Genomic DNA, 18,988 nt, shown 5'->3' on the forward strand with positions numbered 1-18,988 from the left:
TGCTTCTAATTTTCATACATACTGTACCATTAGTATACGTTTTGCTTTCTTCAGAACATATGCATTCTTATAATTTACTCTTTTGTTTTGTTTTGTTTTTGTTAAGTGAGAGGAGGAGAGATAGTGAGATAGATTCCTGCATGTGCCCCAACCTAGACCCACCAGCAACCCTGATCTTGGGCTGATGTTGGAATCAACTGCGCTGTTTTGGGCGCCTGAGGCTGATATACTTGGACCAACAGAGCCACTGGCTGTGAGAGGGGAAGAGAGAGAGAAAGAAGAGAGGGAGAGGAAGAGAAGCAGGTGGTCGCTTCTCATATGTGCCTTGACTGTGAATTGAATTTAGGATGTCCACACACTGGGCTAACACTCTTATCCACTGAGCACCCCAGCCAGGGCCAGAATCTTGGATTTTAATAATCTCTTGAAGTGCCACCTTAAATTCCTTTTTTAAAAAAGCAACTATGGCCTGACCTGTGGTGGCGCAGTGGATAAAGCGTCGACCTGGAACACTGAGGTCGTTGGTTCGAAACCCTGGGCTTGCCTGGTCAAGGCACATATGGGAGTTGATGCTTCCTGCTCCTCCCCCTTCTCTCTCTCGCTCTCACTTCCTCTTTCCCTCTCTCTCTCTCTCTCTGAAAAATTAATAAAGTCCTTAAAAAATAAAAAAAAAGCAACTTGGCTTTATTGAGTCTTACTAAAGCACTCAATTTTAATAGAAATAGTAGCCCTTTTAGTACTCAATCTGATTGGCTTATATAGTATTTTATTTATTTAAACTTGAGTTATAATGAATATAAGTAACAAACTGATGTTGGAACAAGATGTATGTGGAAGTACCAGCCAGGGACACTAATTATTTTGTGGGCATGAAGTCCGCACCTCTTTTAGAGAAAATGGAGAGTATAAGAATAATATCACATGTTGGTTAAGTGGAGATTAGTCTGGAGAGCTTTTTCTCTGCTGTACTTTAGTGTGTGAGATTGTTTCAAATTCTAAATATTGACTCCTATTTTTATATTTTTTTCTCCCTTTTTTAATCAAAGGTCTGAGGATGAAAATATTTTAATACTGGCAGTAACCGTATAAGTACACTGATATTTCTGTACTATATAAGTTAATAGTGTTTTTACAGATTTGTGTTTGCATGTGCCCTGTACACACACGCAACTCTTAAGACAAATGTTGAGTTAATTTTTCAGTGTATCATCTGAAAGCCATCTGCTTTTGCCCTAGCCCTTTGTCACATAACGAGTCTGGTTTTTAAGGTATGTTATTGGCATTTAAGCTAGATCCCTTAAAAAATATTCAGCCCTGGCTGGGTTCTCAGTTGGTTGGATCATCGTCCTGTACACCACAGTTGCACGTTCCATCACTCGTCAGGGCACATACAAAAATCAACCAGTGAACGCATAAGTAAGTGGAACAATTAGTCAGTGTTTCTCCCCATTTCTCTCTCTTTCTCTCAAATCAATAATTTAAAAAATTCAGATTTGGCAAGTATTTATCAGTGTATAATAGGTTCAAAGCATGGCTTTGACCTAATGATGTGAAAGGGACGGACCTATTTGAACACACAGATTTTTTTTTTTTTTGTATTTTTTTCTGAAGCTGGAAACGAGGAGAGACAGTCAGACAGACTCCCGAATGCGCCCGACCGGGATCTACCCGGCACGCCCACTAGGGGCCACGGTCTGCCCACCAGGGGGCGACACTCTGCCCCTCCGGGGCATCGCTCTGCCACAACCAGAGCCACTCTAGCGCCTGGGGCAGAGGCCAAGGAGCCATCCCCAGTGCCTGGGCCATCTTTGCTCCAATGGAGCCTTGGCTGCGGGAGGGGAAGAGAGAGTCAGAGAGGAAGGGGGGGTGGAGAAGCAAATGGGTGCTTCTCCTATGTGCCCTGGCCGGGAATCGAACCCGGGTCCCCCGCACGCCAGGCTGACGCTCTACCGCTGAGCCAACCGGCCAGGGCCGAACACAAAGATTTTGTATTTCTTTCCTTTTCAGGTTCACTAATATCTGATTTTCTCCTCCTCTTCCTCCTCCTACTCTTCTTCCCCCTCCCCCTTTCTATCCCTCCTCCTCCTCTTCTTCCCTTTTTTTTTAAGAGAGAGAGGAAGGGAGGAGAACAATGGGGGGCAGAGAGAAAGAGAGAGAGAGAGAGAGAGAAAGAGAGAGAGAGAGAAGCATCAACTTGTTGTTCCACCTAGTTGTGTACCGATTGATTGATTCTCATATGTGCCCTGACTGGGGCTCAAACCAGTGACCTTGGGAAATGTGCTGGGGCTCTCAGGATAGAGCTGGCGACCCCAGTGCTCTGAGACACACTCTATCCACTGCACCACCAGCCAGGCTCCACAGAAAAATCTTTTGGACACATCCAGTCTGCTGCAGTACTTGTATTAAAATGTTTTTGTCTCTTGGCCCTGGCCAGTTGGCTCAGTGGTAGAGCGTTAGCCTGACGTGCAGGAGTCCTGGGTTCGATTCCCGGCCAGGGCATGCAGGAGAAGTGCCCATCTGCTTCTCCGCCCCTCCCCCTCTCCTTCCTCTCTGTCTCTCTCTTCCCCTCCCGCAGCCAAGGCTTCATTGGAGCAAAGTTGGCCCGGGCGCTGAGGATGGCTCTGTGGCCTCTGCCTCAGGCGCTAGAATGGCTCTGGTTGCAACAGAGCGATGGCCCAGATGGGCAGAGCATCGCCCCCTGGTGGGCATGAAGGGTGGATCCCGGTCGGGCGCATGCGGGAATCTGTGTGACTGCCTTCCGTTTCCAACTTCAGAAAATGCAAAAAAAAAAAAGTTTTTGTCTCTTAAAGTAAGCATATATATGTACTTCATAAATAGATGCCATACATATATAATCAAATTACATCATATAAAGGATTTTTATTTTTATTTATTTGTTTGTTTGTTTTGAGAGAGTGGCAGAGAAAGAGAGAGAGAGAGACAGGAACATCGACCTACTCATGTTTGTGCTCTGACCAGGGAATTAAACTGGCAACCTTTGCAGTCCGGGACGATGCTCTAACCAAGTGAGCTATCCAGCCAGGGCTTAATTTTTATTGATTTTTAGAGAGACAGAGAGATGAAAGGCAAGAGTAGAGGGGGAAGGGAAGCATTCATTTGTTGTTCCACTCAGTCATGCATTCTTTGATTGCTTCCTGTGTGTGCCCTGACCCCAGATCGGACCTGCAACCTTGTTTGTTTCAGGACACAACATTCTTAACTGACTGAACTAACAGGCCAGGGCCTAAAGCAGGAGTCCCCAAACTTTTTACACAGGGGGCCAGTTCACTGACTCTCAGACCGTTGGAGGGACTATAAAAAAAACTATGAACAAATCCCTATGCACACTGCACATATCTTATTTTAAAGTAAAAAAACCAAAACAGGAACAAATACAATATTTAAAATAAAGAACAAGTAAATTTAAATCAACAAACTGACCAGTATTTCAATGGGAACTATGCTCCTCTCACTGACCACCAATGAAAGAGGTGTCCCTTCCGGAAGTGCGGCAGGGGCTGGATAAATGGCCTTAGGGGGCCGCATGCGGCCCACGGGCCGTAGTTTGGGGACCCCTGGCCTAAAGGATCTTTTTTTAATTTTTTTTATTTTATTTTTTTTTAATTTAGTGAGAGGAGAGGTAGAGAGACAGACTCCCGCATGCACCCTGAGTGTGATCCACCTGGCAATCCCACTAGGGGGTGATGCTCTGCCCATCTGGGGTGTTGATCTGAGGCGGAGGCCATGGAGCCATCCTCAGTGCCCAGGGCCAACTTGCTCCAATTGATCCATGGCTGCAGGAGGGGGAGAGAGAGAGGAAGAGAGAGGGAGAGAGAGAAAAGAGAGAGGGAGAGAGAAAGAGGGAGAGAGAGAAAGAAATGAGAGGGAAGGGGTGGAGAAGCTGCTGAGTGCCTCTCCTGTGTGCCCTGACTGGGAATTGAACCTGGGACATCCACATACTGGGCCGATGCTCTACCACTGAGCCAACTGGCCAAGGCCTAACGGATCATTTTTAAATTCACAAAGGCAGATTGATTTTTTTTTCTATAAGTGCTTTTTGATATAAAACTTAAAAAGTTAAGTGTTTTGAATTTGAAAGAAATATGCTCAGTGTAGAAAACTTTGAAAAACAGAAAAGTAAAAGAAAAATAATATAAAAATACTGCCAATATTTTGTTTTCCGTTTAATATGTTATATATGAAAAAATATATAGAAGAAAATTTAGCCTGACCTATGGTGGCACAGTGAATAAAGCATTGACATGGAATACTGATGTTGTGAATTTAAAACCTTGGACTTGCCTGGTCAAGGCACATACAGGAAGCAATTTCTATGAGTTGATGCTTCCCACTTCTCCTCCCTCTTTCTCTGTCAATCTCCTCTCTCTAAAAATCAGTCAAGAAATTTTTAAAAAAGAAAAATTTATTTTTATTTAGTTTTATTAAGTTTAACATTTAAAAATAAACCATAATCTTATAAAGTGCACAATTATTTTTTTTTTTGGAGACCGAATGGGGGTGGGGACGAATAGGAACAGACAGACGGAGAAAGAGAGATGAGAAGCATCAGTTCTTCATTGCAGCACTTTAGTTGTTCATTGATTGCTTTCTCATATGTGCCTTGATGTGGGGGGGAACTACAGCAGAGTGAGTGACCCCTTGATCAAGCCAACAAGCAACCTTTGGGCTCAAGCCAGAGACCTTTGGACTCAAATTAGCACCACGGGGTTATGTCTATGATCCCATGCTCAAGCCAGCAACCACATGCTCAAGGAACTTGTGCTCAAGCCCAGTGAACCGGTGCTTAAGCAGGCAACCTCAGGGTTTTGAACCTGTGTTCTCTGTGTTCTAGTCTGATGCTCTATCCACTGTGCCACCGCCTAGTCAGGCTGTATTCTTTTTGGTTTTTATTTATTTATTTATTGTATTTTTCTGAAGCTGGAAACGGGGAGAGACAGTCAGACAGACTCCCGCATGCGCCTGACCGGGATCCACTCGGCACGCCCACCAGGGGCGACACTCTGCCCACCAGGGGGCGATGCTCTGCCCCTCCCGGGCGTCGCTCCGCTGCGACCAGAGCCACTCCAGCGCCTGGGGCAGAGACCAAGGAGCCATCCCCAGCGTCCGGGCCATCTCTGCTCCAATGGAGCCTCAGCTGCAGAAGGGGAAGAGAGAGACAGAGAGGAGGGAAGGGAGGTGGAGAAGCAAATGGGCGTCTCTCCTATGTGCCCTGGCCGGGAATCGAACCTGGGTTCCCCGAACGCCAGGCCGACGCTCCACCGCTGAGCCAACCGGCCAGGGCCGCTGTATTCTTTTTGATTAAAATTCTATCATGAGCAATTTTAGATATCCATAAACATTTCTTATTAGAATTGTAGTGATTGCATAATATTACAACATATTTTGTTGTAATATCATAGTTTGTGTTAACCTTTTTTTTTTCTTTTTTTTTTTTTTTCTTTTTTTTTTTCTTTTCATTTTTCTGAAGCTGGAAACAGGGAGAGACAGTCAGACAGACTCCCGCATGCGCCCGACTGGGATCCACCCGGCACGCCCACCAGGGGCGATGCTCTGCCCATCCTGGGCGTCGCCATGTTGCGACCAGAGCCACTGTAGCGCCTGGGGCAGAGGCCACAGAGCCATCCCCAGCGCCCGGGCTATCTTTGCTCCAATGGAGCCTTGGCTGCGGGAGGGGAAGAGAGAGACAGAGAGGAAAGCGCGGCGGAGGGGTGGAGAAGCAAATGGGCGCTTCTCCTGTGTGCCCTGGCCGGAAATCGAACCCCGGTCCTCCGCACGCTAGGCCGACGTGTGTTAACCTTCTTTACATACTGAGTTGGAGATGCAGAAATGAAAATGTTTAAATTTTTTTTTTAATTTTATTTATTCATTTTAGAGAGAGAGAGAGAAGGGAGACACAAGGGGGGAGGAGCAGGAAGCATCAACTCCCATATGTGCCTTGACCGGGTAAGCCCAGGGTTTTGAACCAGCGACCTCAGCTTTCCAGGTCGACGCTTTATCCACTGCGCCACCACAGGTCGAAAATGTTTAAATTTTCAATGTAATTTTCTTTACATAAAACAATGCCAGTATATGAATATTAATCAAGAGATATTTGAGATAACATAGTTGGTAGTGATGAAAATGAAAGCCACCATCATTGTATGCTTATGTGGCCAGCAGTGTTGTGTTTAAATGTGTTATGTAATTTTCTTATTAATTCTAAAACAGCCCTTTTTTTGTATTTTCTCTGTGTGTGTGTGTGTGCGCGCGCGTGCGCGAGACAGAGATAGAGACAGAAAGAGGATCAGATAGGGACAGACAGGAAGAGAGAGAGATGAGAAGCATCAATTCTTTCTCGAGGCACCTTAGTTGTTCACGAACTGCTTTCTCATATGTGCAAACCAAGTGACCCCTTGCTTAAGCCAGTGACCTTGGATTCAAGCTGGTGAGCCTAGCTCAAACCAGATGAGCCCACGCTCAAGCTAGCGACCTCAGGGTTTCGAACCTGGGTCCTCTGCATCCCAGTCTGACACTCTGTCCACTGCACTACCCCTGGTTAGGTGTATTTTTTCTTTTTTATTGACAAAATAGCAGGGGCATAGAAGAGCTAGGTATGCCTATGGTTTTCCAGCTAGCATGCTTCACAACTAGAGCTTTGCAGAACTGAAATAATATAGCTAGGTCATTTATATTTTTATTATTTAGGTTTTAGTAACTACTGTATGCTAGTCACTATGAGTCAGAAACTCCTTTTACCTACCATACAAAGTATGTCTCCATTTTTATGAATTGGATATTGGTCTCAGTACTTGGGACATCTAAAGCATGTACAGGAACTACATAGAATGTGTTTTTCTTTTTGTACATTAAAATGTTAAAAATTTTATTTGTATGTATAAAATGAGAGAAACAATCCATTGTTGGCATTTAATTATGATAATTGAGGGTTCACATTTTATGCATAATATGGTCTTCAGATCCTTCTCTCAGATTTTAAAGAATAGCCACCATATAAGATTGTTTCTGTTATACCTATTGTTCAAATTAAAGTTCTCCAGGAAATCTGAAAACTTTCTCATTCTAGACTCAATGAACTTACAGTATAGTTAGTGATATGGCAAACAACATAAAACAGTATCTATATGGTAAATGGTGCCAAGTTGAGAAGAGAAAGGTCATTCTGGGCTGAAGTGAATTTGGGTCTTGTAGGAGAAATAGGATTTAGATATAGAGTATGTGGTAGTAGGAGAAGGGGTTATTTCACACAGGGGAATGATATGAGCAAGAAAAACAAAATTTATTGGTGGGATAGATTGGTTAAGGAAGCATGCATGTTAGCTGCCTTGGATCCTTTTTTGAATGAGGTAGGGTATAAATATTCCTCTCTTTTTTATCTCATAGCATTTATTCATCATAATTTGATCAAACTTAAGAGTACATGTTATGTGCAGGATATCCTGAAAAATGCTGTGGTAGACTTATACATGCATAACACTTGATCCTAACTCTTAAGATTTTATTTTTTATTTATTTTTATATTTTTAGCATGTGTGTGTGCAAGAGAGAGAGATTAGAAGCATCAACTCATAATTATGGCACTTTAGTTCATTGATTTCTTCTCATACATGCCTTGACTGGTAGGCTTCAGGTGAGTCAGTGACCCTTTGCTCAAGCCAGCAACCTTGGACTTCTAGCCAGCAACCTTTGGGCTCAAACCAGTGACCATGGGATCATGTCTATGATCTCATGCACAAGCTGGTGACCCCATGATTGAGCATGGGGTTTCAAATCTGGGACCTCAATGTCCCAGGTCAATACTTTATCCACTGCACCATCACCAGTCAGGCATAAGTTAAGATTTTTAAAATTAGTAAGAAAGGTAAGATGCACATAGAGAATATAACTTGTGAATTTTAATAAGGTAACTTAACATGAATTATCTCACTTGATCTTAATTATTTTATGAGATGGTAATGAAGCTTCTTGTTGTCATTTCACAAAGTAGGAAACAAGTGATTTTCAGGGTCATATAACTTATAAATAAGGGGTGAAGCTTTTGATTTATATAGGCTACTTCTCTTTCTGCAGCACTGTGCTCCATCCACAATATTATTATACAAGGTAGAATGAGATAAGTGCCTTGAGAATTATAAGAATGTGTATATTTAGGAAAGAAGTTATTTGTTCAGAGGAATCTTTGAAAGTTTTGAAGCAGGGTGGGGGTGCTTCAGTATGTTGATGTGGGTAATAGGGAGTATAATAAGTATATCCTCTAAGTTAAAGACTTTTGGGAACAAACTAATTAGTGTTTTCTTGGCAAACATATACATACATATTCAAGGTATATTATGGACTTGAATGATAAGGCCTTTGACATTTTGGCTGATATATTGAGAGGCTTGCAAGACATGTACCATGTGTTAGCTTTATATACCTCCCAACACCTAGCAGGACAATATTTTGCACACAAATACCTCATGCAAAAAAGACACTTTAGGGTATTTATTGAATAATGAGCAAGTTATCTTCTCTATCCACTCTTAGTGTGTCCTTTGGAACTTAAAGTTGTCATACTTTCAGCTTCCACCAAATATTGATCTCCAACTTGACCAATCCTCTGACTCTCAGCATTGGCTGTCTGCATAGGCAATTCAAAGTCATCATTTCCAAATTTAAACTCATTATCATCTTTCATAAACCATCTTGTATTCCACTATCTTTTCTGTCTCAGTTGTTTTTAAACTTGAGTGGATACAGTAGAAATCATTTAGGACACTAGTTGAAAATAAGCTTTCCATACCCACCCCAGAATTCTGATTTATAAGATCTGATATGGAGTTTAGAAATATGTATTAATAATGAAGGCCTCAGATGATTCTAGTGCAGTTAGCCCATGAGTTTGAGAATTTACTGGAGCCAGCAGTCACCAGTAAATCTAAGGTTGGCAACTTTAGATTTATTCTTATACCTTTCATTTTTCAAACACATGATCCCCAAGCTTGCCCCATTCTCCATTTTAAAATCAATGCTCTAGTTTGGGGCTTCATTTATCTTATTTCCATTTCAGATCCTTTCTCCATGCTGCTGCAGCTTGTGAGAGCTAACATGCAAAACAAATTATGTCATTTCCATTATTTAAAAAACCTTTCACTGGCTCCACTATTATCTGAGAGGTAAAGAAAATTCTTTAACCATGATTTAGCCCAGGTGGACTTCTTTACCTCATGCCACTTTTTTCCTTATAGCAACTAGCACTCCTTTTCCATACTTTTTATTCTTCCTCTAAAGTTATTCACATTTCCATATGTTGGTTTATGCTTTCATTCATTTATTCAACAAATATACATATTGAGTATTTGATAATGCTAGGCATTGCAGATACCTGGTAAACAAATACAGATGTGATCTTTGCTCTCGTGGAGTTTATAATCAGATGGGGACACATGTTACAGAAACATAAAATTTCCAACTGTGACAAGTGCTACTAGAGCCTTTTATAGGGACATTTGACCTAGTTAAGGAAGTCAGGATAGACTTCCCTGAGGAAGTGACAGAGATCTAAAGCAGGGGTCCCCAAACTACCACCCTCGGGGCCACATGCTGCCCCCTGAGGCCATTTATCCGGCCCCCATCACACTTCCGGAAGGGGCACCTCTTTTATTGGTGGTCAGTGAGAGGAGCATAGTTCCCATTGAAATACTGGTCAGTTTGTTGATTTAAAATTACTTGTTCTTTATTTTAAATATTGTATTTGTTCCTGTTTTGTTTTTTTTACTTTAAAATAAGATATGTGCAGTGTGCATAGGGATTTGTTCATAGTTTTTTTTTATAGTCCAGCCCTCCAACAGTCTGAGGGACAGTGAACTGGCCCCCTGTGTAAAAAGTTTGGGGACCCCTGATCTGAAGGATAAGCTGAGGTAATTAGATGATGGAGAGGGAACTACAGGTTCGAAGACCTTAAGATGGGAGGAAGTTTCTCTGAGCATGAGGGAGAGAATGGCAGGTGTATATGTTTGTGTGTGTGTATGTGCAAGTGTACGCTGGTTAAGTCTGGAGAGATAGATAAGAAGCATATCAGAGGTTTGTGGAAAATGTTAAGGGGTTTTTCCCCATCTCTGAGGAATGAGTACCATCAGCATTTTAAGCAAGGGGGCAGTATCAATGTTCTGATTAGAAAACATCGCTATGCTTATAGCACAGAGAATGGATTGGAGTAGGTTCAGATTTAATGCAGGTAGATGAGTCAGAAGGCTATCATAGTAATCCAGGTGAGATCAAGTTCTAGTTTGGATGAAGGAAGTGATGGTGGAAATGGAGAGAGGAGTTACTTGAGGGCTGAGTTTGTATCTTATTCATATCTGAATTCCCCATGCCTGATACTTTTGCCCTTGGTTTATTTATTCAGTGAATTAATGAGTAGTGAATAGACAGAGAGAACAAGAAAGAATGTCTACTTAGTGAGTTTGAAAATATACATGGATAAATGTTTGAAATGGAATAGCATTCATACAGTCATTCATCAATATTAAATATTATGTACTATGCAATGTTGGTAGTTAGGATACATCAGAAAACAAACAGGCAAAATTTTCTGCCCTTATGGAGCTTACTTTCTATTAAAGGAGATAGCATATAATAGATATAATAAATAAATTATATATTATGTTGAAAGGTGATAAGTATTATGGGAAAAAGAAAAAAATTAGAGCTAAGAGAGATCAGGAATATGTATGCAAGAGTGGTGAGATGCAGCATAAAGTAGGATGATAAGGATAAACCTCATTGAGAAGGTGGCATTCTAGTGAAGATTTGAAGAGATGAAGGAATTAGTGGTATGATTGGCTAGCTGGGGGATAAATACTCAAGGCAGATGAAGTAAGTGCATGGTAGGAGTCTGCCTGATATGTTGAAGGTATAGCAAAGAGTCCAGTATGAAAAAGCTGAGTGAGCAGGACATAGAACAGTGCCCTTATCCTCAAGGGGTATGTTTCTAAACCCCTTGTCCATCACCCACACCTGCTTTGGATGCCTTGAAACAGTGGATAGTACCAAACCCTATATATACTGTTTTTTCCTATACATACATACCTATTATAAAATTTAATTTATAAATTGGGCACAGTAAGAGATTAGTCACAATAACTAATAAAGTAGAAGTTATAACAATATACTAAATAGAAGTTATGTGAATGTAGTCTCTAAAAATATCTGATTGTACTGTACTCACCTTTCTTGTGATGATATGATGTGTTTTAAAAAATGCCTGTATGATGAGATGAATTGAGGTAAGTGATATAGGCATTGTGACTTGGTGTTAGGCTACTAATGATGATTCATCATGCTATATGGGAAATGGCACACAACTTAAAATTTAAGCATTATTTCTGGAATTTTCCATTTAATATTTTTGGACCTATGTTTTCTGAGGATAACTGAAATCATGAAAAGTGAAACCATAAGGGATAAGAGAGGACTATTGTAACAGAGATGGGGTGAGAGTTTACTAGTGGCCAGATCAGGTATGGCTCCATAGACATAGTAAGGGCTGTGGCTGTACTCTGAATTACATGGAAAGCCATTGGAAGGTTTTGAGCATAGGAGTCACATGTTTTGACTTAATTTTTTAGAAGGATTGCTCTGGCTGCTGTGTGAATACATTACAGGGGATCAAGGTAGAAGCTGGTAGAACAGTTAGGAGTCTGTTGTAGAATCTAGGTAAGAAGTGATGATGACTGAAACCAAGGTCTTAGAAGCCTTAAATAGAGTAGTGGGAGAGATCAAAGCAAGAGATTGACAATGGTCAGTTTGAATGATTTTGAAGGTCCTGAATAGGATTTCCCTAGAAGGTAAGTAAGTGGAGTTGATTAGCAATATACTGTACCAAGAAAGGAATTCTCTATGAAGAAAATAATAGTGGACCTTAATAAATATTTTATGCAGCAGCATAAACATCTTAGAAAAAACTGCTAAATTATTACAACAGAGGTCCAATGAAAGAATCTTAAGAAAAAAGTGAATTTAGGGAGATGGATATTGAATATCTGTTTTTATGGCAATAGATTAGAAATAGGTCATATTTAGAAGCAATGATAAGATTCATAGTAGTCCAGAAGTCAGGTATATATTTCATGGTACAAACTGAGATTATTTAAATAAATGCTTTGAAAATTTCAACGTAGTATATAAATGTACCACAGGATCAGGATAATGTTAGTGTTTTAAAATAAAGTGGTAAGTAACATCAAGGGGCGAAATGGACAGTAGAATTAGAGGAGAAAAGAAACCTGTAAATTCAGAGTAGATTTGGTTTCTGTTTGATTCCCTTAAGTTTTGGTGTTATTATAATTGTTTTCTGATAAATCAAACTTGTAAACACTCAGATTACTTGAAACATTATAAAGTCAAATTTTATACCTTACTGTCAAAAAGTGGAAAATAATTATTTCATTAATTAAAATTAGCTTGGTTGGCCCTGGCCGGTTGGCTCAGTGGTAGAGCGTCGGCCTGGCGTGCGGGGGACCCGGGTTCGATTCCTGGCCAGGGCACATAGGAGAAGCGCCCATTTGCTTCTCCACCCCCCCCTCCTTCCTCTCTGTCTCTCTCTTCCCCTCCCGTAGCCAAGGCTCCATTGGAGCAAAGATGGCCCGGGCGCTGGGGATGGCTCCTTGGCCTCTGCCCCAGGCGCTAGAGTGGCTCTGGTCGCGGCAGAGCAACGCCCCAGAGGGGCAGAGCATCGCCCCCCTGGTGGGCAGAGCGTCGCCCCTGGTGGGCGTGCCGGGTGGATCCCGGTCGGGCGCATGCGGGAGTCTGTCTGACTGTCTCTCCCTGTTTCCAGCTTCAGAAAAATACAAAAAAAAAAAAAAAAATTAGCTTGGTTATCCAAGGTTGCTGGCTTAAGCAGGCTCATCAGGCTTGAGCGCAGGCTCACAAGCTTGAGTGTGGGATCGTTGAAATGACCCCATGGTTGCCAGCTTGAGCACGGGCTTGGTTTGAGCCCCCCAGTCAAGACACATATGAAAAGCAATCAGTGAACAACTGAAGTGACGCAACTATAACTTGATGCTTCTCATCTTTCTCCCTTTCTGCCTGTCTCTCAAAAAATAAAAATAAAAATAAAAATAAAATAAATGAAAATTTGCTTTGTTATAATGGAAAATAATTTTTTAAAAGAAGGCTTCTGTTCTGGATTTTCCATTTACTAGCTGAATGATTTTAGGCAACTCACTTAACTACCTACCTGATCTTTACTGTTCCTGCTAACTTTGTTCTTTGATTCTATGATGTGGATATGAAAAATTGACACAGATGAAAGTGTAAACCTGGTTAAACATACTGGAATCTTTCATGGTGATATCTCAGTTTATGTGTTCTTCTGTTAAATGTTTTACAAATCACAATGGGACCAGTGTTTATTCACACTTGTTTAATAATGTTTATTGACTGTTTGATCTAGCATTGTTTTTCATCAAATCTGCAAACCTTTTCTGTAAATAGTAATAGTAAATATTTTTGACCATATAATCTCTTGTAGCTACTCAACTCTGCATCAGAAGCATGAAAGCAGCTACCCACAATATATAAATGTAATAATGTAATAGCAAAGATTTGGCTGTGGTGGACAGTGGTACCTGAGCTATTGCCATACTGCTCACCTCACCTCATTTTTTTTTTTTTTTTTTGGTGACAAAGACAGAGAGAGTGACAGACAGGGACAGACAGACAGGAAGGGAGAGAGATGAGAAGTATCAATTCTTTGTTACAGCACCTTAGTTGTTCATTGATTGCTTTCTCATATGTGCCTTGACGGAGAGGGGGGGCTATAGCAGACGGAGTGACCCCTTGCTTGGGCCAGCGACCTTGGGCTCAAGCTAGTGAGCCTTACTCAAACCAGATGAGCCCGCGCTCAAGCTGGTGACCTCGGGGTTTTGAACCTGGGTCCTCTGCATCCCAGTCCGACGCTCTATCCACTGTGCCACTGCCTGGTCAGGCTCATTTCTTTTTCTTAATTGAGAAGTGGAGAGGTAGAGAGACAGACTCCTACATATGCCCCAACCAAGATCCACCTGGCAAGCCCCCTGTGGGGAGATGTTCTGCCCATCTAGGGCCATTGCTTGGTAACCGAGCTATTTTAGCACTTGTAACAAAGCCAGGAGGGAACCATCCTCAGCACCTGGGGCCAACTTGCTCCAATCTAGCTAGGGTTGTGGGATGGAAAGAGAGAGATAGAGAGAGTGGGGGGGGGGGGTGGAGAAGCAGGTGGTCGCTTCTCCTGTGTGCCTTGACTGGGTTAATGCTCTACCGCTGAGCCAGCCGGCCAGGGCTGCTCACCTCAATTTTAAGTGAGAACTACACATTAAATATATTACAGGCTTATTCTCAAAGACTTTATGGTCTTGTTGGGATGGCAAGATTTACATAGGTGGCAGTGAAAGAAGCAGTGTGGTATAATGAAGCCCAGGAGCCAGAAGCCTGCAGTTCTAGATTCTAACAATATTTTTTATCTGTTACTAAATATCAGAGTGACCTTAAATTAAATTCTGTAGATTTCATTTTCTTCAAGATGAAGGTATTATACTAAATAATATTTAATGTTATTTCTAATTTGAAAATGCCACAAGTTAAACTTGCTGTACTTCCTAGTCTTTCATGACACACACAGAAAATTTAAATATCTGTACAGCATAGTAGGGTAAAGTGATATTTTCACAGTTAGAGAGTTGATCTCATCACCCTAGGCTCTGCTTAGCCACCTGGAGGGCCGAGATGATCAATATCCTCAGCATACTTATAATCCATTTTTAGCACTTAAAAGCTTTGAGAAAGAACAATATATAACCAGATGTTACTGTAATTAAGGGCATAGAAGTTCAGCAAAAAAGAGAGCTAAGTAGGTTACGTTATTTACAGGGGCTTTATAGAGAATATGCTCCTTGAAGGATGGCTTAAGAGTATGAGGCACAGCCCTGGTGCCGGTTGGCTCAGCGGTAGAGCGTCGGCCTAGCGTGCGGAGGACCCGGGTTCGATTCCCGGCCAGGGCACACAGGAGAAGCGCCCATTTGCTTCTCCACCCCTCCGCTGCGTTTTCCTCTCTGTCTCTCTCTTCCCCTCCTGCAGCCGAGGCTCCATTGGAGCAAAGATGGCCCGGGTGCTGGGGATGGCTCTGTGGCCTCTGCCTCAGGCGCTAGAGTGGCTCTGGTTGCAACATGGCGACGCCCAGGATGGGCAGAGCATCGCCCCCTGGTGGGCAGAGCTTCGCCCCTGGTGGGCGTGCCGGGTGGATCCCGGTCGGGCGCATGCGGGAGTCTGTCTGACTGTCTCTCCCTGTTTCCAGCTTCAGAAAAATGAAAAAAAAAGAGTACGAGGCACAGCCAGTATAAGTCCTCTCTGCCATAAGATAACACAATACATGCAAATTTCAAGTTTCAAAATAGCTTACATTTGTATTAACAAGGTAGAAGAAACAAAACAAAAGAAAACCCCAATTTTGAGCCCCTGGAGAGCTAGGATCTTGTGCTAGTTATCTTTATATTTCACATAGAACTCTAGAGCCTAACCAGTATGAGGACTGATGAGACTTTAGCCGAAGTAATGGAATAGTATATGATTATATATAGTTGATTTTTAAAATCAATTTAGGATCAGTGTCTTTGATTTAGCATTATGATCGCAAAACTAAATAATTTTGATGTGCTTGGATGAAGGTCTCCCTCATTACAGATTTTTAAAAAAGCATTGCATGCTGAAAATAAATTAGATTTTTTTTTTGGAATAGTTATGTTCAAGATGGAATAAAATAGGGAAATAGCCCTCTGAGGTATTAGAGAGCTGAGCTAAGAAGTTATTTAGTAACATAATCATGTAGTATAAGCATCCACCAATTTGTAAAACAACATTTGACTTTTTATTTCATTGGGAAAGTAATTTTGAATTTCAGTTTTAAAAATGGTTTGTAGATTTCCAGGCTAAGCTCCAAATTCCATTCCTCCAAAATATTATACATTATTTCACAATTACAGTGGTAACTACACAGTGATATAATATCAATCAATGCTATTTAAATATCCTTCTTTTATAAAATATTAACAATGAATGAGATCTTATTGCTATACATTCTGAGAAAACATAAGCTTAATTAGAGGAAAATGAGAGGGTTTAAGCAAACTTCGGAAGTTTAAGGGGAAGTTTGAGGCTAGTGATCCTGGTTCTCTCTTAAGGTTACTGTCACCTCAGAGCTCACTACATCATTTTCTTGTATAGGTAAATTTAGAAAAAGAAGAATACTTTTATTAGGCTGCGGTTAGGGAGGTTTTGTGGCTAAATATGGAAATCAGAGAAAAGAGGAAGGAATTGGTGCAGGCAGGTGGGGTGAAAAGAGAAGTAGGCTTATTTTATTCTTCCTGGTAATTCCCATTCTTTGGTGACTAAGAGCCCAAAATATTGAAATGATTTCACACTGAGTAGGCCAGGAGTAGTCAAACTGGTCCCTACCGCCCACTAGAGGGCGTTCCAGCTTTCATGGTGGGCGGTAGCAGAACAACCAAAGTATAAATAAAAAGATAGATTTAACTATAGTAAGTTGTTTTATAAAGATTCTGCCAAACTTAGTGAAAATCCGACATAAAGTACTTGGTAAGTAATTATTATTATATATATGCTTTAACTTGCTGTAACTCTGCTTTATAAATTTTATAAAGTAAAGTTACTTCCCTACTTTATAAATCACCATTACTGTGGAACCGATGGACGGTTAGAAAATTTTACTACTAACAGATACAAAAGTGGGCGGTCGGAATAAAAAGGTTGACTACCCCTGGAATAGGCTGAACCGCACTTGATAGAATTGTGGTTTCCAGGGTACATGTAGATTATCCATGTAGCAGAATTATCCCAGCTGTGGGCAGGGGACAAAGGAAAGGCACCACTTGTCAGCTTTCTCCTGCCTTGGAATTCCCATGCAACACTGCCTCAGCTGCTTTCTCTACCTCTAGGCTGGCCACCTTAGAAGCAGAAGTTGCAGCAGGAACTTCAGATTGCTGACCCCACTGACATATTCTCACAAAGTGGAATTGGGCTCAACCTGCTTGGGAGGACTTCCTAACCAAGGCCAACTCTGGAAAAGGCACATGGAGCTCAGTGCCTGCTGCTGTCTTGGGCTCATCTTTGAAGTAGCTCTCAAAACCATTTTTTTTTTCTATTCTTAATCAGTAATAAATAATTTGTAGTCTTAGAGTTTGTGAATTACCTAGATTTTATAAATGAGGGACTCTGCCCTCCATGGTAAATCACAGCAAGATGGTATCCTGCTCTGTTTAAATGAAAGGGAAAGTTCTAAAATTGAATTATTTGAGCTGTGAGCAAAACCAGAAAGCTCACGTGTACTGTTCTCCCTAGGAGAAAATGAGGTGGTGGGAAAGCTAGTTCCTTTTGCTGACCACCAGGTGGTGCCCTAGGCCAGTATCAGTAGGTGGAAAGGATGTTATGACTGTCTACTGACAGGATATTGATGATATACTAGTACAGGAATCATTATGATATGGGCTAGATTGAGTACAGTGACTATGATATAGTAGTACAGCAGTTTGCAACCTTTTTCATCTCATGGCACACCTAAATAAATTACTGAAATTCTGCAGCATACCAAACAGTGTATTTTTTGCCAATCTGACCAAAATATGTAGGTATAATTTTGATTCATTTACACTAGACGGCTATTGTTTTGTTGACTGTTGTCTTTTTTTTTTTTTTTTGACATTCTAAGGGAAAAGAGGTCAGTGCCCTGATGAAATAGTCAGATATTGCATGTTTTAAAAATTCTTGTGGCACTCTAGTTGAAAATCGATTTAGTGGTGGTAGGTGCTCTTTGTAAATATTGAATTGATGACTGGATATAGAATAACAATGGAAGCATAGGTAGGGTGTAACGACAATGTTAGGATAAAAAATAAAGATAAACCAAATTTAAAACCCAAAGATTGCTCGGTTGAGCTAGTAGGATAATGTTCATTTTCACACAAAATAGTTGAAAATTGTGTTTTTTGGTGAAAACCAAAAGATGTCTCTATTTTCTCTGTATTCAGTGTCAGGTAGCTCACAATAGCAAGAGAATATTTTATTCATTGTCAAGGGAATAAACATTATAAGAAAAGTGGGAATAAGTCAGAGATGAAGATATATTCTGGCTTTTTAGTTCTCTACTAAAGGTACTTTATAGAGCAAAACTTGGTTGCCAAAGCATGTAACTTTTAGGTTGAAGTCCAGAACGTGTGTTTCCTTTAATATAGTATATTTATGTTGTGGCCTGAAAGATGTTATGATTTCCCTTAATGATCTCACGTTGACATTTAATATGTTGTCTTAAAAGTAAAATTGAAAGTATAAGTAGGGTGTTCTTGACCTTGGTAAATTTGTCCTGTAAAGTTGAGAATCAAAGGGATGCTTCTTAAAGTTTTTGGTTCTTCTTTTTTTAAAAAATGTGTTATATTCCTTCCAAACTGTAGCTTTTATGATGAAGGCTCAACATGATATAAAATCAAGTCCACTCTTTAAATTTAACCTTCTTTTTCTTTATTTTGTAAAATAGATATACAGGGGGTTCTTGGGTTACAACAGTCTTAATATATGACAGCATTTGAAGTTTACCATGCTCACTCCCATAAAAACTTTTAAAAATTGAGATGTGAGTGTTTCAGTTTATGCCATTAGCGTCATACTTAGGGATTACATGGGTGAATTAGTTTGGTTGCACATGGTGGAAGAATACGTAGTACAGTATGCAGTATAGTATATTTGTGCCCTTTTCCTTTCTTTTTGGTTTAGTTGTGTTTTTATGTTCTAGATTATGATTTTACAACTGTGTTAGATAAGTGAGTTAGGCTAGGGTGTGTTTCAACTTACACCAAAATTCGGGTTATGTCACTGTTGTAAGAACAGAACTGTGTAGTAACCCGAGGACCCCCTGTAGACCAGAGTAATTAGACCTATAGAGGAA

General features: G+C 40.8%; 1 protein-coding gene across 3 annotated transcripts in view; it reads left to right on the forward strand.

The window, feature by feature from the left end:
* The window catches only part of TMCC1 (transmembrane and coiled-coil domain family 1), a 248,599-nt gene that overhangs the window by 74,870 nt on the left and 154,741 nt on the right, over window positions 1–18,988 (forward strand). The window lies entirely within an intron of this gene.

Source organism: Saccopteryx bilineata, chromosome 10 (assembly GCF_036850765.1).
Source record: "Saccopteryx bilineata isolate mSacBil1 chromosome 10, mSacBil1_pri_phased_curated, whole genome shotgun sequence".
NCBI classification, from domain to species: domain Eukaryota; kingdom Metazoa; phylum Chordata; class Mammalia; order Chiroptera; family Emballonuridae; genus Saccopteryx; species Saccopteryx bilineata.